The sequence below is a fragment of the Canis aureus genome, chromosome 36 (assembly GCF_053574225.1).
Source record: "Canis aureus isolate CA01 chromosome 36, VMU_Caureus_v.1.0, whole genome shotgun sequence".
NCBI classification, from domain to species: domain Eukaryota; kingdom Metazoa; phylum Chordata; class Mammalia; order Carnivora; family Canidae; genus Canis; species Canis aureus.
In genome coordinates, this window is record NC_135646.1 from 6618344 (window position 1) to 6642056 (window position 23713).

The 23713-nt window shown below is 44.7% G+C and overlaps 2 long non-coding RNA genes across 2 annotated transcripts in view; both read left to right on the forward strand.

Annotated features, from left to right (window-relative positions):
- The window catches only part of LOC144305862 (uncharacterized), a 173573-nt gene that overhangs the window by 114452 nt on the left and 35408 nt on the right, over nucleotides 1–23713 (forward strand). The window lies entirely within an intron of this gene.
- On the forward strand, nucleotides 381–9685 carry LOC144306082 (uncharacterized). The gene is made up of 4 exons (XR_013373114.1): nucleotides 381–943; nucleotides 1396–1513; nucleotides 8064–8201; nucleotides 9243–9685. It is a non-coding gene; the product is annotated as an uncharacterized LOC144306082 (long non-coding RNA).

Sequence of the window (23713 nt, forward strand, 5' to 3'; positions counted from 1 at the left end):
AGTGCTTATCTTTGACATCGCAGTGCACAGCCATACCATATGTGGAAAAGAAACACAATGATTTGTGTGCACCTCTTTGCTGATTTCCCCACTTGGATTTTTAAAGCCCCTGCTTCTAGTCAAAGTAATTCAATATAAAGAAAATAAAATCACAAAAAAACTTGGATGTCCCTAATGTCTTTCCTTCTAAAATGCAAGAAATTATTTTAGGAATTGTTCCTATGGTGCCAGTTGACTAGACAGTATTATTTATCCCATTTTGCAAAGGAAAGAAACTGAGTCTGAAGGAACTCCAGCAACATGCCAAAAGTCATAAAATATTAGTGGGCTGGAATTTTGGCCTCTTGGAAACAGGCATTTCTCACAAAAGACGTCACAATCTTATCCACGGGATTATAGAACTAGGCTATCCAGATGGTGTTTCAGGAAGAAATCCAGAGCATTTATAAGTGGGTTATTTGTTTTTCCTTACAGTTACTTCCACGCAAAGGTATGCATCCATTTTAGAGAAGAGGGAAATGAACTTGATCCAAATTTTTTGTAGCGAGTCGGTCTGAGGTGTGGTGATGGTGGTGGTGTTCCTTCTGTCCCAAGTTAAGGGATGGAGGGGTCATGAAAGACTCTGAAGATAAACTTGGCTGAAGTTGATACTTGAAAGTAAAATGAGAGGACACCTGAATAAGAAGTATGATATGATGGGCCTGCTCAACATGAAAGCACAAGTGAGATTTAATGACTCCTCCCAGGCTTAGAAGATCACACTGGAAAGGACAGTGCCTGGGAGGAGGAGTCCAAAGCCAAAGAAAAAGGATTGGACCACAGCTTTCACCCCTGCAGGTAGAGAGAGGAGTGGGTCATTGTTCCAGGAACTTGTGGGCTCCCCAGGAGTGTTATTTACCTCAGTCAAAGAAAACACAGGGACATCAACAGTGGGTTTCAGCAGGTAAAATAAAAAGACATGGTCTGAAGAATGTGTTGTTTTACCTCAGTTTTCCTCACAGAGAGAGGCAGGGGCTTCACTTGGGTGTGGGGGTCATGGGGTTATAGTGATTGAGAGAGGTTAAGTATTCCAGGTGGCACTGCCCAGCCCCAAGGCACCCACCAGTTTTCATTCCAAAGTACATGGGTAAAAGCCAGTCATACTCTTGTATTTACACCTACATTTAAGATACTATATTATGATAAAGTTTTATCATCTTATTTCTAACTCAGGGCTTATAGGTTTCAACACATTCGGGGTTGTCTGATGATGAAAGATAAGACCTGCTACATGAGTAGTATTTATTTGGGGACTCAAATACTGAAACAAAACCACTGTATGTGTTGTAGCTCTTCCTAGAAACTTTCCCCTGATCTTTACCCAATAGACTCTCATCTTCTTCATTCCTATCTCAGCTCAGTGTCACAGCTCCTTAGAGATGCCTTCCTGTACCCCTCAGTTTAAATGAGGTCTTCATGCAAGGTTCCTCCAAGTGTCCTGTATTTTCCTTCAGAGACTTTATCACCTGAAAAGGTAGGTATAAACTGATAAGCTATTTAATTCTTTCTGGCTCTTTCTGGCACAGGTAATAAGGTCCTTGAAGGTAAGGACATTGTCTGTAATGCATGTTTGTAATGCTTCCAACTGTCAGGCAATATTTGTTGAATGAAGGAATGAATGGCTCTGTCAGGAAGGCTGAAATTTAGTCTGAAATCTGCCACTGTCTGCCTGGATGCCTGCGGCCCTCCTTGGCTCAAGTGTCCTTATCTGTTAAGTGATGCTGTCAGAACGGATATATTGAGGCCCCCTGTAACAACACCTATGATCCATTGTAACCCACCTGTGATTGGGTCCTTCTTGGACAGTTCCTTTGGCTCTTTTAGTCACCCCCCAAATAATCCCAAGTCCTCAACGCATTAATGACAAAAAATCTTTTCCTATGATTCCACAGCTCTCTTGGAGGGTACTATAGCTCACAACTCTTACCACTCATTTCCCAAGTTCCCATTTGACATTTCTTCTTGATTTGCTTTTCAACTCTCTGCTGCTGTTTCTCCCTTCCTGGGCTTCTCGCCACTCTCTGCAACCTGCCAAAGTTCTCTCTTTTACTTGAGAGCAGTTGTACACTTGCCTATACACTCTTCTCACACGGCTGCCTCAGGGCACGTGGTTGTTGCTCCTCAGACATCTAGTGTACCAGCTCCAGCTCAACCTCACTGTGTTGCTTTTTTTTTTTTTTTTAAGATTTTATTAATTTAATGAGAGAGAGAGAGAGAGAGAGAGAGCGCAAGGAGCCTGAGCAGGGAGTCTGACACGGGGCTCAATTCTAGGATGCTGGGGTCATGGCCTAAGCCAAATGCAGACACTTACCTGACTAAGGTGCCACATCACTGTGGGTTTTTTCCCACTCCGCATTCAGTGACATTGTATTGGTAGCTTAGGTCAGCCACCGTGGGAATACTTGCCACAGAAATTGGCAAATGCTATACCAGGGAATTTTCTCTATTGGAGAACCCATTGTTACACAATTATTGGCACATCACTGTCTGAGCTCCTCTAGCAGGTTATCACCTAGCTTAGGAAGTTGGTTGAACCCAAACATCCTTCATCATTACACTTACAGTTTTTATTTCCTCATGATCTAGGCAGAGTAGTAGGAGCTGAGAAAGGTTCATATAAAATGGTAGTTGTATTGGTCAAGGTCTCTCCAGGAAAACATAATCTATGCCAGATAGGTCAAGAGAGGAACCTTAATATGGGAAACTAGCTACATATTAAGGTTGATAAAACTAAAAGGGCACATGGGTGAGGCAAGCTGTAGATTAGCAGGATGCCAGTACTACTCTAGGGCTGGAGTGATGGGGAGGGGAGGTGATGTTACCAGAGTTTTTAAGCTAGAACTGTAAAGGGAGAGGTTTCTCAGTGGAAGTGGGACTCCAAAAGAGACTAAGTTGCTCTTGGGATGTCTCCTAAAACATGGAATGAAGAGAGTACCTGGGATTTTTCCTTCCTCCAGGGAGGATATTGGCCAACCTTAATCTGAAACTAGTTGGAATGGAGTTTGGGAAATGTAGCAAGCAGGGGTCAGACCCCTATAATGCAGAACAGGACAGATCAGGGCTGGCAATGAATCTGACGATAAACATGAAAATCATTATCCTAATAACTCATCATATTCTAGATAATAATATCCCTGAAGGAACATCCAGTGCCTTCAAGGCTACAGACAGTCACATGGTTTTCCTAGAGTCCCATAGTCAAACCTGACTCTATGAACCCAAATAACCACTTTGAGTCTGGCTCCCAAATCCATTCTATAGTGAGGACAGATTAAGTTCCAAAAACTTGTTGTAAGATACTGACAATCCTAATATACCTTCATGGTCACAAGAACCAGGGATGATCACATTTGTGGAAAGGTAGAAGCTTTCCCATCTTTTATTAATGAGGCCAAAATAGTAATAACTAGAGACATTCTTTTTCCCCATCTTCCTTTTATTTATTTGTTTCTTATTTTCTAAGAATCCAGGCACTGTACCAGACACTGAGGTTACAAAGATATTTTAGCACTTGTCTTCAGAGATCTTACCGCATGGATGAAAAGCAGATAATCACAGACAGTGGACAAGGGGCTGGCCAATGCCAGATTCACAGACCAATCCTAAAGAAATACAAACTTCTGCATCTTGGCCAGCTTTCACCTGGGCTGGCAGCAGGGGCTGCAGGTCGCTGGGATTTTTCTTAGCAGCTTCAGTGGCTCCCTGGCACTTGGACACTTTGGAGTTAATCCCTTTCTTACTTACAGGAGGGTCATCTTCCCCTGAGGATATTTCGATGTTTGCCTTTTAGTAAATAGGCTTTTCCACTTGGCTCTCTGCTTATCTTCCCATAGGAGATAGTTTCAGCAACTTGTCTCTTGTATTGCCAGTGACTATAACTCTAGTGTGCTATCAGCTTAGAAAATGTCAGATTTCTTCCCTGCATGCAATATGAGTCTGACTTTTAGGCCTAGATGGGGCTGGTCCTAGCGATGTGTTGGAGAATCGTGTCTGTGCTGTGGTATGTTCCTGCCAACACACTCCCAGAATTGGGGCCCCTTGTCATGTCTGTCATTCCAGCTTATCGAGGGATGCCAGAGTTAGCCAGTGCTTCCCACTCAGCTCAGATCTCCAGCCTGTGCCCTCCTAGAGAGTCAGACACAGGGAGCAAGAAATGAAGAGGGTGAATGTGAGACTGAAAATAAGAGTATGTGGAGAGTGGGCGTGGGGGAGAGAGAGAGGGAGGCTCTTTTCTGCTGCCACGGTGGCAGTGGCAGTGGCAGGTACTGGGGAGAGGAAAGAAATGTAAAGGAGTTTCAGGGGGAAGTTCTCTGTGTGCTCTGAATTTCCAGCGGAGAACACTTGTGCTGTTTCTTTAAAGAAACTCAAAGACTGGGGCACCTGGGTGACTCAGTCAGTTAAGTGTCTGCCTTCGGCTCAAGTCATGATCGCAGGGTCCTGAGATCAAGCCCTGAGTCGGTTGTCCCTCTGCCCCTACCCCTGCTCATGCTCACTCTTCTCTTTCTCTCTCTCTCTCTCTCTCTCAAATAAATAAATTAAATCTTAAAAAAAAGAAACTACTTAAAGAACAGCATGTATAATTCAATTTTGTGATTTGAGGTGCTTTCAGTTTAGGAGGTGGGGTTCCAAGAAACTCAGCTATATTCAGGATACCTTTAGAAGGCCTGGATTCAATAGATTGAATTACCTGATGTTCAATTATGAGCAATAGCAAGCCCCTGAAGAAGCAAAATGCATGTGGTGATGGACAGAGCCCTGGATGCAGTGCAGGGAGATGTGTTGGCTGCTTCCTTCCCACGTGCACTCATGCAAGGCTCTCATCATCTGCTCATCAGTGTCCTCATCGGCACAAGGCAATGATGAGTGTCCTGGCCAATTTACTCAGGTCCGTTGGGAGGCCTGGCCAAGTGGAAGCACTTTATAAATTGGAATGTATTATAGCCATGCAAGGAAATATTATTTAAATGACATTTCCTGGTAGGATTCGGCTGCCTTCCACAAAGTGAGGGTCAGCTTACTAATGCCACCCTAGTAGATGAAATGGTCCCTACTCCCATCTTCTATTTTTCTTTTTACTCCATTAGAAACAAAACACTCCGGGCTTGTAGGTGATAATTGCTAAATGGTGCATCTAATTTAGAAATGCCTACAAAAATTCCACTCGACCTGGTTTAAATTGTCTTCATTGTGGAGGAGGAAGCCATAAAGGTTTCTCCAGAAGGAAATGCGTGACCCAGGCCTTGTGGGTTAGAACTTCGAAGGGCTTGAGGCTCTAGCAGCCAGAGGGCCTTCCAGAGTGCATCAGAAGTGAGTTTCTCAAGTTGTCAAGGGCATGTTCTGAAGCCCAGTCACCGAGCCTTTGTGTGTACGTGTGTCTTTGTGTGTGCTAGTGCATTTATTAGAGGATGTGGTGGTGGCTTAGAGCAGGTAGGTTTCCAGTGCCAACAAACTGCTTGCTTTTCAGAATGAGTAGTTTTCCTTGGCTCCACTGCCAGCTGCTTTATCTGTTTTCATTTTAAAGATGTGTTTCCAAAGCACCATTTCCTGAAATCTTTTGGCTGCAGCCAGGTATGAGATTCCCAGTTGCAAGCCCAGGGAGAAGGTGAGCTGCCAGGGAGAAGTTTACAATAGGGTGGGTCGTCCAGAGGAGCGCCAGCTGAGGTCTTGCCAGGAAGTGGAGAGGGAGCCAGAAACAAGGACCCTCCATGGGAAAAGTTCTCCCTCCAGCTCTGACTGGAAAGTCGTGTCTAAGAATTTTAGTTTGAATAATCAGACTAAGTTCTTGTAATGGATGAGGAGTATCAAGCTTCAAGTTTAACAGAGTAAGACAAGTTGAAGTGAGTCCTTTCCCATGAAGCCTTTCTGCTAACTCCCCTTATAGCATCTCCCTATGTTTAGTGTCCACCCTGTCTAACCTTGATCACATCTTTATGTTCTTACTGCTGCTTGGGTAAGTATCTCATCTTCCCTACCAGAGGTAGGATCCTTCTATATGGAAAAGCATTGGAGAGTCTCACAATTTCTCAGGAGGAGCCTCTGCTTCTCCCACAATGGCTGGTATTCTTCAGATTTCATCGTGGGAGAGTCCTATTTTATTTTATTTTATTTTTACTTATTTTATTTTATTTTATTTTTACTTATTTTATTTTATTTTATTTTTACTTATTTTATTTTATTTTATTTTATTTTATTTTATATTTTTATTTTTTTTCGTGGGAGAGTCCTAAAGAACACGGGCTTGGCCGAATGGCAGTTCACACTTTGTTATATTTGCAGAAATGGGAGGAGCCTGAGAGTTTATGAAGTTCAAACTCCTCCAAGCTCAGAAAGGAGATACACCTGAGATCATGCCAATCACATGGCCTAGTGCTGTAGTGTAGGTTTTAGCTCTTAGAATCAAAATTGGGGGAGGGAAGTATCCTTTGTCTCTAATTCCAATAAGGCAAGCAATTCTCCATAGCTGGAGGATTTGAAACCATGCTGTGTGAAGAACAGTTGAAGGACCCAGGCATGCGTGGCCATGGAAGAGGGGAGAAAGGGGACACATCAGGCTCAAAACAACTGACACAGAGAAGGGGGTTATAGTTTTCTCCTGTGTGGCCCCACAGGACTGAGTTCTTGTGAGTCCAAGTTACAGAGAGGAAACTTCTTTCTCAGCTCAAGGGAAAGGCATTTTGTTGTCTAACAATGAGTACACACAACTTTAATGAGCTCCCTGCTATGAGAAGTTCTCAGGCAGAGACTAGATGGAAAGTTGGTGGGTTCTCGAGGTGGCTTTTACCTTAAATGACCTCTTAGAATTTGAGATAAACCATGGTTCCTGCTTTCCTCTGTCTGACGATGGTTCTGGTGACTGGGCACCAGGGGAGATGCTCATGCTATCCTTCTCAGTATGCCAGAGCTGCCGCACTGCTCCTTTCTGACCTCTGTCGGCCAGGGGCTGAAATTGCTAAGTGTAGCCTCATGGAGGGCAAGTAGACTCAACTTCCTGCCAACAGACTGGTGATGGCGGCTCCTAGAGTTTGCTGGGAGGAAAGTTGAGACAGCAGGAGAAGCTATGGTTATGAAGCCAAGTTTTGCAGGGCTGGCAACCTGCTGGACACAGACCTGCCATTCTGGGTCATCTCTGCTCTTCCCACCTCTGGCCTCCTCCCCTGCAGATTCTATACAGAAACCTTTTGGCTGAAATCCTTCCTCTTGCTATAGTTCCCATCAGTCTTTTTCCCCTTCTTTCCCTCCTAATGGTTCTGGACTATGGCTTCTTCCCTCTTCTATGAAATAGGCTTTTCTGGGACCATCGTATTCATAAAAGCAGGTTGAGGGGTGAGCTAAAGATGTCCAGGAAGTCTGCTCTTCCCTGTTCCCTTCCCTTCTGCTATCAGCAGGACCAATGCTGAAATCTCATGGAGCCTCATTAAAATGGAAAGACCATCCCACCTCCACCCAGGAGGAGTCCTCCAAATAACAGCTAGACTCCAACTATGTAGTGCAGACTGTTTCCCCTGAGAGTATGGGGGCCTGGGTGGGGAATTCTTTTCCCCTGAGAGTATGGGGGCCTGGGTGGGGAAGCCAAAAAAAAAAAAAAAAGAGGGAGCTGTCAGGGTGTTACCATAGGGCAGGACAGGGGGCCACGAGACCTGGGAGCTTCCAGACCTGTATACTGTTTCATTTGGAAGGCGCCTAGTCCCACTTCCTCTCTGAGAAGATGGGGAAACCTAAGACCCTGGAGGCAAACAGATTTGACCAATGTCATGGGTGGCAAGGGCACAGTCCCCATCTTTGCTCCCTTTACCTTTAGGAGCCCTTGAAGGTTTCTGTCTGAGGGCTTTCCCAGGGTGGGAAGTGGGTTTCTTCAAGTTGTAAAGTTTGATACGTGATGGTCTGCAGTATTGCAGAGCAACAGAAAACATCGTAGGGCTGTATCTCAATTTGAAGCTGTGTCAAGGCCAATCAGTGCTCCTTCTCTGGTTCATCTATTCTGGGGGAAAAATGAATAGTAATTTCCTTTTTCATTGAAAATGTAGGAACCACGAAAGGATGCTCTTGGGTTTCCAGCTCTGGATGGCAGATCTTACATTAAACATCTTCTCAGGCCTTTGTCTTTAACATTTTTGCCTCTGGAATTCCTAGCATGAAGTAGGTGTTCCCCACAGGCTTTCAAGGTAGGCTAAAACTCCACCGTTCCCACTTGTGGGAGGGCGTTGGGGTGGAGAGAGGAGACGGACTGAGATCCTAAAGATATTACCTGCTATTGTATGGATTCTCTGTGCATCTCATAATGGGATTTCCCAGACAAGTGAGAGATGTTGGGACCACTTACTGCCCATCCCAGGGGCTCAGTGGAAGGGCGGCAAGATGTCCTTGGTGGCCTAGGGCTCAAGTTGTCCTGGATGACCATATCACCGGTGAGCAGCACAGAGGCTCAAAATGGTCTTGTAATCCCTTTCTCCCTTGGGGAGATTGTCGGTGTGTGTTGTTTTTTTCAACACTTTCAAAATCGCAACTGTTTATAGTAACCAGAAATGGCAGAACCTGGCTGGAGGGGGAGGCTGAGTTTTATCTAACCCCTCATTTAGCTCTCTTAAGTTTGTCCAAGTTCCTGAGACGCTTTTCCCCTGTAAGTTAAACCATTGTTTGTCAAGGGAAATATAAATTAAGAGCTCTATTTTCTGAGTTAGATGGAAACTTGGTCCAGGGAAGCAGATTCTTGCTAGCTCCTCAGATCTCCAATAGAACATAGGAACCGGAGTCGGCGTAGGACTTTGACTTGATGAATTCTGGAGGAATCCAAAGCTCAAGGAATGTGGGAATTATGCAGAGCCAGGAACCCAGCCTAGGTTTGACTCATCAGAGCTTTTAATAATCAGGTCGGAAATTCCATGGCATTATTGAGAGGAGCAAATCTCTTTCCCTTTACACAAAATGGATTCTGAAACTATCCATATTCTCTAATTGGACTCCTGGATGGACGAGCCAAATGCTATGCTCAGACCAAGAACAGTGACGCCATGGTCATCCCCATGTTTATTGTAGAAGGGCAGCTAAACTTCTAGTACTACATAAACTGTCCAATTATGGATCTCTGGATTGTGTGATTTGGAAGACGCACAATTAAGGGGATAGCTCTGGCCAAACTTGAATTTGTAAAACTGGTATGGAGCCAATAAGAAGTAACACAAACCTCCTTCAATTTCTCTTTGCAGGGCTAGAAATCATGCTTTGTAGGCTTTGAGCCTTTGCAGTGAAAGACAAAGATATTGGAAATCATGCGCCTTCATGGACACTCACAAAACACTATAAATCCATCTTCTGCACCTCTCCGATCTGACGACCAAGCCAGAAAGCCAGTATTTCCCATGGTTACCTTCACAGACCTCAGAAAACATTAAGAACAGATGATGAGAAAACTATTACAAAGTATTAACAGGCTGAAAACAACAGCCCTATTTAGCTAAATTATTAAAAGCCACCACAGATAATTCAAATAAGTCCCCTTGGGACAGTATTTCTCAAGAGTGGTCAGTGGCTGAACAGCATTTAGAAAATACACTCGGGGTTGAAATGCAGATGTCAGGACTCTACTTCCAAACCCACTCAACTCAGGTTTCTAGGGGTGGGGTCCAGGGATCTGCATGTAGAATAAAAAGTTGCCATAGACTGAATCGATGGTCAGCTTTGCACATACAGGTACTATGATTTTTTTTTTTAAGATTTTATTTACTTATTCATGAGAGACACACACACACAGAGAGAGAGAGAGAGAGAGAGAGAGAGGCAGAGACACAGGCAGAGGGAGAAGCAGGCTCCATGCAGGGAGCCTGACGTGGGACTCGATCCCGAGGCTCCAGGGCAATGCCCTGGGCCGAAGGCAGGCACTAAACTGCTGAGCCATCCAGGGATCCCCGGTACTATGATTTTTAAATACAGCGGATGCTGTTGTGATGAGCAAATACAACTCATATTCAGAGAAATGCTGAATTTTCATAGCTTTGGGCTCTGATGTACTCTCTTAATCAATAGATACTAGTCATAAGACAGCAGTTTATGAAATTCCTTGGGTTTAAAAAATGATATTCACACTTAGCAAAAGTTGGGAGCCATGCTCTAGAAGAAATAAGCATTCAGGGGTTTATTATTGATGGTGGCATCTTTCTGAGATGGTAGATGGATTCAGAAGAAGGGACACTGACTGGAGGCTTCTTATGTGCTGGACACGGAGCTTCCTAGCTATTGATGGGCTGGCCTCCAGTGCAGGTCTCAGGGGTTCAAGTTCAGCTTCTTACCTAGAACCGTCTTCTAGAAGAGATGTGAGCAGAAATATTCTGACCTTATGGGGAGCAGGGATATCAGGAAAGCAAGTAGGGAAAGGATGATAGGAACCAGAGATATTTAGATTTAATATTTTACAAAGGCTTGCTCTGCCCATAAATATAAAATATACATTACTTGGCTGCAGCCCTCAGCCCACAGATGTGGCATGCTGTCCTGCATGCTATGGCAGGAGCCCTGGATTGTGCTGGAATTAAGGAGGTGGGAGGAGGCTGGCAGAGGCGCTTTGCCTGAGTGTTCCGAGGTCTGGAGAATTATGACTCGGGATGAGGTGGAAATTGGCACCTCGTGGCTTTGTGAGGCTACTCTGACTCGTGCCTTACTCTTTCAGGGTGCCAAGTTGCAAGATTAGCTCTATTGCTTTGGGACTAGACTTGGTGTTTGGAAAACTGGTGACTCCTTGGTGTCATAGCACCACCACACCCTCTTCCTGCTCTTCTCCATGTTGACCACCCAGCCTGCGCACACTACCTCCTACTCCCCGGACGGTGATGCGGCCTGACCTCTGCAGAAGAGGGCTGGGAAGTCCTTTGGGCAGTCCTCCTGAGGTTACCTTGGGACACGTGTCTTCGATGCTGTCCTCTGGGGCTTGCGTGAGGAAGTCAGGGGTCCCTTCCAACTCCAGTTTGCTGAACACACGGATGTGTCATCACTCAGCAGGAGCAATTTCAGAGAAACAAAGCATATATACCACTCAGATTAATTATGTAATTGTTTCCTAAAAGCTAAAAATGACAATTTTCTACAATTATTCTCTTAATGCTAGGGGTATTGAAAGTTCATCACCTCTTTTTTAGATATTTAGAAACATAGCAGAAGAATTCCCAGATGTTGACTTTTTTCCTCTGATATTTACTCCATCCACCCCACCCAGCACTTATGTGTGTACATGCATGCCTGTGTGGGTGCTCCTACGCATGTATACGTACGTATGCACATGTATATGCTCTTACACAGATACACACAGGTATGCACACACACACTCTTTACGACCTAGTGGAATGTTCTCAGGGGAAGGTAAGGCTAACATCACGTCAGAGAATAGAAACAAAGGCTATCTTTGGTTTTAGTTTTTTTTTTTTTTTTTTTAGTATTGAGATATAATTGACGCATAACATTATATTAGTTTCGGGTGTGTGAAATAATGATTCAATATTTGTATACACTGCAAAATGATCACCAATGAGTCTACTTACCATCCATCACCACATAGAGTTATCAAGCCCACGATCTTAGGGAAATGGAGAGGAGAGGACCCAAAGCATAGGACAAAATGCCTGGGAGAACCATTATTGGAAAATAGCCCCCCACGCAGAAATGGAGGAATGGACAGGAAAACTATGAGTTTTTTTTACCTTTGGTGGATGCTGGAAAGAAAGGCCCTGCTTCTGAGACAGAACCTCAGGCTGGGGATGTCTGAGCTGTGAGTCTCAGCCGAAAATGCCATGCTGACGTTTCCCGCAGGCAGCAGAACGGGATCTATATTTGCAAATGGCAGCACAGGGAGTCCCAGGGCTGAACTGGAAGGTGGTAGGAGTGAGGAGTGAGCTCAGTAGCAATCTGCTTGGACTGGTTGGTGACCAGGTACGCAAAGGATATCTCTGCAGACACTCATATGGACAGGTGCTTAGAGGTGCAACAGGCCTCCGTCCTCTGTGAGCCCCAAAGCTAGTCCCTGCCTTGGGGAAAGTGAAGGATTCTTGACATGATTAAGCATACACACACCAGAATAGCACCTGAAACCATAAATTTAGTTGTTAACCCCCCTAAAGGGTATGTTTCCTATGTTCCCTGGTGGTGGTCTGAAAGCCGGTGCACCTCGCACAGGAAAGGCTACTGAGACTTGTCAGAGCTGGTGGCCACTCAGTTCCTGTGTCTTGATTAAACACCTGTGATGCTCACTGGAGCCCCTTCTAGGCTTAGAGGAGGCTCCCCTTTTACCGCAGCAAACTTCAGAGTTAGGACCAACGGAAGGCTATGTTAATGCCTCCTAGTCAGGATATTTTCTTTTGAATCTGCATGATTTGGAAAAATGTGAGTCAGGACAGATGAGAAAGACAGGGAGAAATGTGACATCTGAATATTTCTAGGTTCCGTCCTTCAGGCCCCCAAATGAACATCTACTTTAAACCTTTTGTCTTTCATTGGGCTCCTCAGACATGTTCCTACTAAAAAGCAATTTTGAAGGTGGGGAGGGGTAATCGATTTATGCCATGGTACTGTGGGCATCCTCCCCAGAAGTCTAGGAAATGTCTTGCAGATTTCAAAGGCTTCTTAACCTTTTCTGACATTTAAAAGCAAACAGAAACTCTGCCAGATAAAAGTGAACTGAAAACAACGGTCAAGTTGATGTCCAACTGGAAGGAGCCTGGTTCCTCCAAATTCTTTCCCTTTTACACACTGTCCATTATGAAATGGCACCAGAGAACACGGATGTTTCTCTCTTCACACACACACACACACACACACACACACACACACACACGCTCATGCACACACATGCACACACACACTAAAGTTGCTTGTTGTGACTAAAATAAGCCCAGGGCAGACTGTCAACAGAGCATGGTCCAGATTATATTTTATCCCTTTTTTTTTATCATTAGGGTTTTCAGGGTGGGATTTCAAAACTGGGAGGATTAGAACAGAGCAGTTGAGAAATTTGTAGCTGAGCACGTACTCTCACGGACCCTCTCTCTCTCTCCCCTCCCTCCCCATCTCTTTAACAAGTTAGCAGCATGTGGCTTGCCCTTGTTCCAGCAGCGATTATTAAAATAAAAAACACCTTTGGCCATAAACACAAGTGAAAATTGAAACACGCTCATGAAAGTTTATTATTTTTCGCTTCAATAACTTCACCCTACGTGGAGAACTTTATTTGCCTCGGGAGGTCTTTGGGTTAGGTAATGAAAAAACATGGGGGGCTAGGGGATCCCAAGTCATCAGGGTTGGGAAGCAGCCGGGGGTGGCTTGTATCTTGGCCTTGGGCCTTCAGTGCTGCTCAAGCGTGGAGGCTCTCTGGAGCTGGAGCCCGCTTCCTCCCTCTCTCTCTCATTGGGGCTGCCCTGCCTCGAGGGTCATGTCCAGAGAGCTGGGCACTGAGCTGATTTGAAGCCAATCTGCCCCTCTGCTGGCTTGCTGCCCCTCCTTCAAGTCATCTGGCTGATTCTATAGGCTTCCTGCAGCTTTGCTTTGACTTAAGGCACTTTTAGCCCTTGACTGGAATCTTCCACACTCCTCAACTCAGAAGGGATCTGGGAGGGGGTGGGAGGACAGATATTGAGTGGACAATGAAGAGACACATGAATGAGAGGAGGCCTACAATTGAAGAGGAGAAGTTGAACTGGAATAATTTACTTTTGAGAAAAGACTTGACTACAAGACCTGAGAATGATCTTTATTCCTAGAGAAAGAGAAAAAGGACTTGAAATATAAGAGTTGGACCTTGCTCTAGGCAAGAGAGAAATAAACATCTCCATTTATCATGACGTCGTTTTAGGTTTTTTTTTGCCACTTGCAGCCAAATCTAGTCCTAAATACATAATCACCTGTTATAGGGTATAGGCTGTCTTGTGCAGGGAGTGAACACAAAGTTTGAAGGTAAGCCTTCCAGGACAAGTGTGATAATCTTACTCCATAACATTCTTGGGGACCAAGACTCCATGCAGCTTATCACTCCACCATTCTTGGAATATGGCCCTTGTCATCATGGCCCAAGATGGTGCCATCCATATTCAAGGCAGGCAGATGGAGAAAGGGATGATAAAGAATAGGCCGAGGGGGCAGGCCATCTGTCTCCCAAAAAAGGTTCCCAGGGGCTGCTACATGACATTTAAGTTTATATTTTACCAGCAAGAAGCTAGCCCCTTGGCCACACTTATTGCAAAAGGAGGCTAGAAAATTAATCTTTATTATGAGTAGCAATATGCTCAGCTAAAAATATTTTATTCAGGAGGAAAGACAAATTGCTGGAGAACACTAGCGGCCTCTGTCACCACAGTTGCCAGGAGCCGAGTCCTTGCCTGTCTTTTTGGCCTGTGTTGGGCTGGTCATTGTGTTCCTTCTATTGTTCCATGAATCTATGTCCTCATCATTTCTTCATTAATTTCATCTCCATGACTTTTTGTCAGTATTTCTCCTCTGTGCTTTCACACAAATTCCTGTTCTTTGTGCTGTCAAAATCTTCCTTGAGGCATCTTTGTATGAAACGTGCTGGCCTCATACTGTAGACTCAGAACTCAGAGCAAAGACTATGGAGAGAAAGATGTCAAGTCTATTGACCCCTTTTTTGGCTTTCTTTCTTTTTTTTGGCGGGGGGGGGTGCACAGGAGTATGTGCCATTTTACATAGCTTATTTTGCACTCATCAAGTGGTATAAACCCAGCTAGCTTCACAAAGCCTTCTCAGGAATGGATTGAGACCAGAATCTCCTTTGGATTCTATCCAGCTCAGGAACTGGTGTTTTGTTTCCCTGGGGGTGCTGCATGGTTTCAGCCCCTCATCCTAAGTAGCATGACTCATATCCCATCCCATCTCCCTTTTGCTTGCTCGATCTCTCCCGGCTGCCTCTCTCCTGTCCATGTGAGGCGTTTCTGGCTGCCTCCCTTTCCAGCATAATTAAATCCAGTAGGCCTTCCAATTGACCTCATGAGTGTGAGTTAAGCCCATTTATGAAATATGAAATGATCCTAAATGCTCATGATCCGGCTTTCCCAGGGGGCTGTGGAGGCGGGTCATATGCTAAGAGCTTCCTGCTGGAGATGCTGCAGGGAAGGCAGATGTGGCATCCCTGGAGATAAGCAGTGCCTTCCATGGACTGATCTCTGGTCTCAAGTGGCAGCAATGATTCTCAATGTTCCCTAGGAGCCTTCCATCATCTCCCTGTTTCATTTCTTTTTCCACTTGAGCGTACTTGCTCTTATTTTGAGCAAGCGAGGAAAGCCAAGAGAATGTCATGTCATATTGGGCTAATGCTTTGTGCTGAACTCTTCATTTCGATCAGAGGTAATGGGACAGAATTAAATTAATTGGTCTATATGCTCTCAAAGGCATTGTGTGCATGCCTTGGTGATAGGCCTGGGTTTATTCCATCCAAGATTCAAGGTTACCTTGACCTCAAAAAGAGAATGGGAGAAAGTATGAATGACTCAAGGCAAATCTGCTCCATTGGGGAAACAGAGTTCCAAGACCCTTTGCACGGGTGGGATAATGGTACACAGAAACAGTCATGATATATATTAGAGACAAGGCCCGGGAAAAGTAGACATCACCCATTACTTGGCTTTTTGTGTTTTGTTGCAGAGGAAAAGGGGCTTCTGCTCTATCCCTCAGGAGGAAACAGAATTGGAAGAATGCTGCTGGCGCCTCTCTCTGTAGCTCTCACCTACTGCCTGCCCCTTCTTTCTGACAAGCAAGGAGGGAGAATGACTCATTGATCAATGAGATCATATCCAAGGTCTTTTGGTGGCCTTCCTCTCCTGGTAACTAGCTCAGAATTCTCCTCTGCCTTCTCCACCATTCCCAGATAGTTCCTTGTATTTGTATTATTGGGGCTGGGGGAGGGTGGCAGAAAGGAAGCTTCCTATAGAACTTTTTGAACTCAAAGGAGGGTTGAGTCACGTCCTCCAACACAGTAAACCAGAACCCCTCTATTTGGGGGCAGGGGAACAAAGCTAATGCTTACTTTGATCCTCATCTGAGTCCTGGTTTCAATTTTGTAGGAACCTGGGGGTGGGGGAAAGAAGGCGTGACAATAATTGGCTGTATGCCTGGCCCTCAGGCCCCACTCCCAAAAGGCCCTCCTGGCCTAGGGTTCCTGTTGAGTGTTTTTCTCCTTCACTCCAGAATAATTCTGGTGTCCTCTGTTGTACTTATGAGTAGGGAGGGAGGGTGATAAGGTAAAGAGTTAAGGTAAAGAAAGGTAACTTACAGTGGGAAAGTTCTGTGTGACAGAAAGGTGAAGTGTGAAAGTGCACAGAAGTGTGTTAAGGAAGCCGACAATTCATCTTCTGTCAGTCCTGGACTTGAATCCTGATCTCACTTCCTTCTAGCTGTGTGGCCTTACAAAACCTCTCTGACTCCTCCATGCCTTAATTCTCAGGCTGTAAAATGGGCAAATTATAGTGCCTACCCCACGGGATTGTTTTGAGGATTAACTGAGTTATATAGTGTCAGATGCATAGAAGGTACTGGGTAAGTATTGGCTGTCACCACTGCTGTCACCATAGGAGGATGACTATGCCTTCACAAGCATGGCGTTCCTAGACATAAGCTTATGTCTGACTTAGCTAGTGAACAGGAGTCAGGTCTTATGCTTTGAAGGAGTCGTAGGGATAGTGTCAAGGTTCTGGACCAAGAAGTGACATACTTGACTTCTAGTCCCTTACGTGTGGCCTTTGGCAGTGATTTCCTCTCTGAGTCTCAGTTTACATGGGTGTAACTAAGGAGTTTGGTGTTCGGTGGTTCCCGGAGCTTGTTTGGAGAGTGGGGCTGGGCTGGCCACTTGAGTCTTACTTGAGAGCTTGTTACCAATGCAGATTTCCTGCCCACCTCCATCGGGATTCTGATTAGGTGGGTCTGGGTGGCTTGGGAGCCTGGGTTCTTACCAAGTTTATGCTGTGCTTCCCCTGTACCACCCTTGCATCTGGGCATCACCATGGCCCCAGGGCATCACTGGGGCCTAAGCTCTTAAATGCTCTGGTTGTGTTGCAAGACACATATGAAGGGATGGAAGGAGAGCGCGATTTGAAAAACAAGTGACGGAGTAGAAGTTAGTTGGCAGAAATTGAGTGAAGGATTATCCTTTACCATATTGCTCATTCAAAAACCAAGAGTTTCAGCCCAAATGCATAACAGACTTCAATTCTGCATTTCACCAAAGCCAGTCAGACCCATTCTCTTCTGTTCTGAGACACAGAGCCAGGAACCGTTGTCACTGCCAACAGCAGGTCCCCGGAGGAAGAGGAACTGCCCCAGATAAGCACGAGGAATCGTCTTCCCAAGGCCCGTTCCCAACATCTCCCTGTCCCTTGGCCAAACGCTCATTTGATTAACCAGGATTTCTGGCGACCAGGAGCAGCAAAGAGCATCCATCTTGTCACTCCAACACGGGGTGAGGCTGTTCTCAAACTATCCCATCTCTGAGACTCTTTCCCTGGCAAACAAGATGGCTTTGCTGTAATCCCACAGTGTTTTTCTCTTTAATCCAAAGAATGAAACAGAAAAACAAAAACAAAACAAAACAAAATGGTTCCTTCCACCATATAAACTGGAACCTCTTTCATCCATTGAATGACATGGTTTCTTGCTTCTTCCCTTCACCATGGGGACAGGGTGGAGCCCACATTCCCTTAAGGAACCCAAGGTCACGACATTCATGGTGAACACACTGCAGCCTCTAGAATGCATTTCCAATTAACACACACAAAGCGTTTCCTACTGTCTCTTAAATTATGGTTCTATATTTATCGCTGCCAGACCCTCCCTCCCTTCCCAGCGCCCCCCACAGTCTCTGCTCTCCCTTTAATCATTTGCAGAAAGTGTTTCCATTCTTTCTTTCCATTTTCGGAACAATTTTGTTATAAGAAGAATGTAATTGTTGCTAACATTTTGATTTCCCTGTTCAGGGAGATTTACATGACGCTGAGGTTTTGTGATATAATTCCTCATTTGCTTCCAAGTTTTCTGTTGGGCGTTTAATCTGTGCAGAATTTCATTATCGTCTGATTTACTGTGGCCTCAACATAAGGAAAGACTTTTCAAATGTCAACTTTTTTCCTCTTTCTCTTCCCTTCTCTCTCTGTCATTCTGCACACACACACACACACACACACACACTCACACACTCACACATGCATGTTCATGCATACTTCTCTCTCCTTCCTCTTTTCTCTCCATCCCCCTCCCCCATTTTGAGTTTCAGGATTCACATCTGATGGATTGACTTCTTGGCTTTGTCACCGTCCCCAATCATTTTTCAGAGAGCTCCTCTGAGCACAGCACCCGTAGGGGTCTATTCTCTGGGAGAAAAGGGAGCCTCTCCTTTTAGGGGAAATTATGTAGGGGATCCAGACAATGCCCCCTAAAGTCCTTTTGAATCCCAAGACTTAAATTATGGTTCTATATTTATCATAGGGGTCTGATCCTCAGTCTACTGGAAGATGAAGATGGGCCTCAGCTTTCTAAGGGGACAGAATGAGGAAAACCTAAAGGACATGTTTTTTGCATAACAGTTATATAATGGTAAACCTATAATTTGTGTGTGCTCAGTGTGTATGGAGAGAGAGAGAGAGAGAGAGAGAATTCCCATCAATTAGCAGGACTCCTCCCCTGGTCCCCATCTATGCACCAGGCCCTTAGAAAGCAAATGTGCACACAGGGTGAGTTTGTGGATTTTCACAGAGGTAGGGGATTGAGCTCCTCAACTCTACCCAAAGGTAAATTTTTGTCATCCATATTCAGTTTCAGGGCCTTTTCTCTTTTGAACTGTTTTCCTAATACTTATCCCCCTGCCCCACCCCTTTAGTGACTTTTCCCCTTCATTTTAACCTACCTGCCTTTGTACTCCTTTCTCTTCTCTTTTCCTTCTCTCAAACCATTTCTACCCTGCGGCTTGCCTCTACTTCTTCACTTGTCAAAATGTATCCATTCCATGTGGCTTAACTGTCCTGAGTCTCAAGGCTTCTTTCTTTTTGGTGGTGTGACTGGGTGACTAAGAAGTTGATATGTCACATTTTTACATGTTAATAAAGGAGACAGACCCAGAGAAGCATGCTGGATGATGGGAAATCTAAGCCCTTACAAAAGGTATGAATAGACAGCACTTAGGTCCTCTCAAGTCACACTTTGCCTACAAAGTTCAGAGGGCACCTTACCTTATTAAGCCAGGGAGACAAAAATCATTCTTGCATCCATAACTCTCCAATGGCTAGCCAGGGAAGGCAAGGCCCACCTGGAATCTCCTACTGATGTTTAAGAGACCATTTTGCTGGAGTTCTTTTTTGCTCTCTTAAGATCTTAGGATTCTTACCCTGTCCTTGTTTGTTGAAAGTTGGTGGGTGTCCACTCTGCTCCTCCCTTAGTGAAGCTCTCACTAGTTGCTGGATGTGTTCTGATGGATGTCACTGAATTCCCAGCTTCAGGAACCTGGAACATGAGTGAGCTCATTCTTTGTTTTTAATTCTTGAGACATAAGCTGTGTCGTAAACTAATCTGGGCTGAGCTGAAGGATTCGGGAATGCCAGAAGTCTGGAGAATTAAAAATGATACTCCTCATTTTGGGGTTACTGTTGGCCCAAGGAAACCCCTACATTTTCATCTTGACTCAGGGCCTACCTGGTAATTAGTTGGGAAGAACCCCCAAATCAGGTCAAATGAAAATTGACCTACTGTGGTGGTTTTATATTGTGTCTGCAAATTATTTGGCATTCCTCCTATCAAAAGTTGGAGCCCAGTATCCCTCCCCTTGAGGCTGGGCCAGGCTTTGTGACTGCAGTGAAGAATAGAATAGGACATATGTTATGCGGTGTGACTCTGAGGCCTGGGTTATACAAAGTGATTTGGCTTGTGCCTGGGTCTTTCTCAAGACATTCACCCTGGGAGCCTCAAAATCATGCCCTGAGTAAGCTGCATGGAGGGGACACATGGAGAGTCCTGGCCCCAGCCCCCTCTGATATCTAGCTGATGGCAGGATCAGTCGCTATACATGAGAGTAAACAAGTCTTCAGATGATTCCAACCTTCCAGCTGTCCCAGCTGATGTCCAGTTGAGCAGAGAGGAGCTGTCCTCACTGTGACCTATCCACATTTCAGATTCACAAGCAAAATATGTGTGGTTGTTATTTTAAGCCACTAAGTTTTGGGGTGGCCTGTCACACATCAATAACTGGAAAAACTATCTCCTCCACCTCTTTCTTTCCAATAGATGTAAGTACTTTCACATTTTCTGAAATCCCTGACTCTGTCTTAAGACACTACTTCCTGAGTGCTCGAGTCCTAAAATGACACACTTCCAGAAATCGATCCTGTGGCATGCATCCTGACATGGAAGTGAGTTTACCTGTTTCCACCAGTAATGAGCCTTAAAAGTACACTACTGGCCTTGGGAATGAGTTTCCTTAGATGTAAAATGAGGGGATTGAGCTAAATAATTCCGAAGGCTACTTTTAGTTCAGTTTTATCTCCTTCCCCGTGGATCTGCTCTGGCATCAGAGGTGAGCTTGCTTTATAGAAGGTCAGCTGCAAATGACTAAAGATGATTTAGCTCGCGTGATGTCTCTTGGTAAAACTCCCTGATCATTGAATGGTGGCCTACAGTGCCTTCCTCAAGTGGAAGGAAGGATGGGGCAGTTCGGGGAATGGCTGGCTGCTCCATACTGGATACAGGACATTAGTCCAGCAGATCTGACTGCTGCAAGATGTTTGTGACTACACTTGACTAAGCTAGCTTAGTCATTGGTTCTCCTCTTCCTTAGGTGGAGCCTGAGATAAGTAATCAAAGGGTTCCCTGTCTCGCACAGAAGGCCGAGGCTTCTAGGCCAGGAAAGACCTATGGGGATCTAGAGGGTGGATGTTATACCTCCACTTAGAGACAGTGTGGATATCTGAAATGCCCCAGCATTCTGAACCTCTTCCTGGTCTCATTGAAAATGAGTAGTGTTTCTTCCTTTCTCGCAGAAATGGGAGAAAACTTGTCATTAGTGAGGAAACCCCCTGAGAAGAATTCATGTCCAGAGAGCAGTTGCTTCTTAGTCAGTGTCTCCTGAGAAACAATGAACTGGCTCAAAGAGACAAGGAGCAGGCCAAAGTATGTTGTGAAACCAAAAGCAAAAGGAGAAGAAAAAAAGGCTGGAAAAATAATAAAAAGGGTTGGAACTCTTATAAAAGCCCAGACCAACAGTGGTAATTCTGAAAAGTGTAGGATTTGATTACAACGCCTCATAAAGGATTTAGTTCTGAGCATTAACTACTAACCACACCCTTTACCCCTTGCTTTGGTTTGCCTGGGCAGACCATGGATGCTACCCAGCCACTTCCGGTCCTGCTTGGAATCTGGGGTCCTTCTCTCATGGCAAATGATACCAAAAGCTCTGAATTTACTATCGCCCAAGTGCCAGATTCTTAGCCTGGGCCTGGAGCCTCTCAAGATTGTGCAGCTGGGTCTCCAGGTTTTCTTATCATGAGCACTCTTGCCAAATCCAGGCACCCCTAGCCTCCACTGTGAAACCTTTGCTGATGCTTCAACCTGTGGAGGTGCCTGGAATCCTTGAGTTCTTTGGGGACTCCATTGTTCTGTGCACTTCTGTTACCAATGGGTCATTTTTTAATTATCTAGATTTTAATAGGAAGGATAAATAAAAAATAGGGAATAATAGGAAGAATAAATGCTTGTCTATGGTTTAAAGAAGTGTATAACTAGATGTGCGTGCATGTGTGCGTGCGCGTGTCTTCCAGGGCTATTCCATGACAATATAAATACGTAGACAGAGAGACATGGGGTATGTCTGGGGGTGTGGGAGAAGCAAATGAGAATTAACCCTTTTGTACACAAATGGTAGCTGACATATTTACCATTTTTCAGGTTATATTTGGCTATATTTAGCTTTTTATTTTGCCATGTATTTCGGAGATCCTTTGTTATCAGCATGCTTATAGCTACCTCAGTCTTACAATAGTTGCATTTTTCTTAGTGTATGGAAATATCATCCTTCATGATATTAGTCACCTAGTGCTGGGCCTTCAGGTTGTATCCATGTTCTGGTCACAGTAAACCATAAAGGCATCCCTTGCTCTAGTGTAGCCTACAAACTCATTAGGGGCCAGGCCCAGGGTTTGTTCTTTCACATCTCTCCCAAACCTATTGTCCAGCATTTGCCAAATATGCTGTCCTTTTGAAATTTATTAGTTTATAGCATTTACATGCTATTTTGCAACCATAAATCTTTTCTACTTTGTCAATGGTTATATGAATACTGAAAATGAATAACCAGTATTTGCAAAACATTATTTACTCCAGAGGTGATAGTGTATTTAGGCCTATAGAGAAAGGGGCTGTCTGTTGCCACTTAAAAGAAAATGCTTCAAGGATCAAGATAAAACAGCTGATAAAAAGGGAGGAACACAGGTAAAGAACCCTGCCTTGTCTCTAAGATAGATAACGAGGGGCAAAAGAGTACGTAGCGTAGAAAAATGACCAGCCCAAAGGCCACCCTCATTTGCTGTTCAAGGGACTATGGAAAACAGAAACAAAGACAGAGAAAGAGAGGAAGGAAGGTGCTGAGTAGGAGATAGGATGGTGGGTGGAGACAAGGACATAAACATCCAAAATATCTGGACATAATGGAGTTTGAGGGCGAGCAAGCATCTCTGCTTCCTCTTGGATAGGCTCACTTGAAAAGCCACAGCCTGGAGATGCACTCATCAAAGTAAAATTGCTGATGCTCCATGGTTTGGGAGAGAGAAACCTGGATTTAGTTCTCTCAAATTGTCCTGGTACCTGTAACGGTATGAGCCAGATGTGGCCATCCCAACCTACAAGTGGGTATGAGAAGTTGGCCAAAAGACTGAAAAAGAGCTCACTGAGGCAACGGGAGTGGATTTCTGCAACAGGGCTAAACAGCACACCTTGTAGCTCTGGAATGGGTTGTGCAGACCAGAACCAGAAAAGTCCCAGTTAGACCTTTAGCATGACCCACAGAACATGGAAGCCCTGTCTGAGACAGGCCAAGAGAGGACAGCTCCTGGGCTGAAAGAGAAAAGCTGAAAAAGAGGTTGAACCATGCGTTGTTACCCAAAGTCAGAAGATTGCCCAGGAAAAAAAAGTCTTCCTAAAGACTTTTTCTCAATGGTGATAGTCAACGAGGTTCCTGAGGGTGCCATGTGGATTCAAGGACCTCTTCTCTCCTCACTGCTTTGAGGAGACAATAAGCCTCCTTCACTCATAAGCCCATATTGGGAAAGGAAGGGACAGGAGATTTATGAGGTCAAATTCTGAGAACGTGAGCATTCTACCTAAAAGCATTGTTTCAATTGTTGCATTTGACTGAAATTACATTTACAAAATACAAATTACATTTGATTGAATTGCATTTACTTTTTTTTTTTTCTCAGCACATGTGGGTATCTGGGGAGCATCATATCAGTTATGAAGAAGCCACACTTTCTCTGCACATCTGGGTGTTGTATGAGTCTCTGAGCCCAAGAGGTCCGGGCTGTAATTAGATATCTTTTTTTTGTAACCACCCAGAGTAGAAATATCTGGCAAACATCCTCTGGCCCAAGAAGGCCTGTACTGTCCTATAACAAATTTGAGATTATTCACAGTCATGGGGGACAGGGAGAGGCTGGAT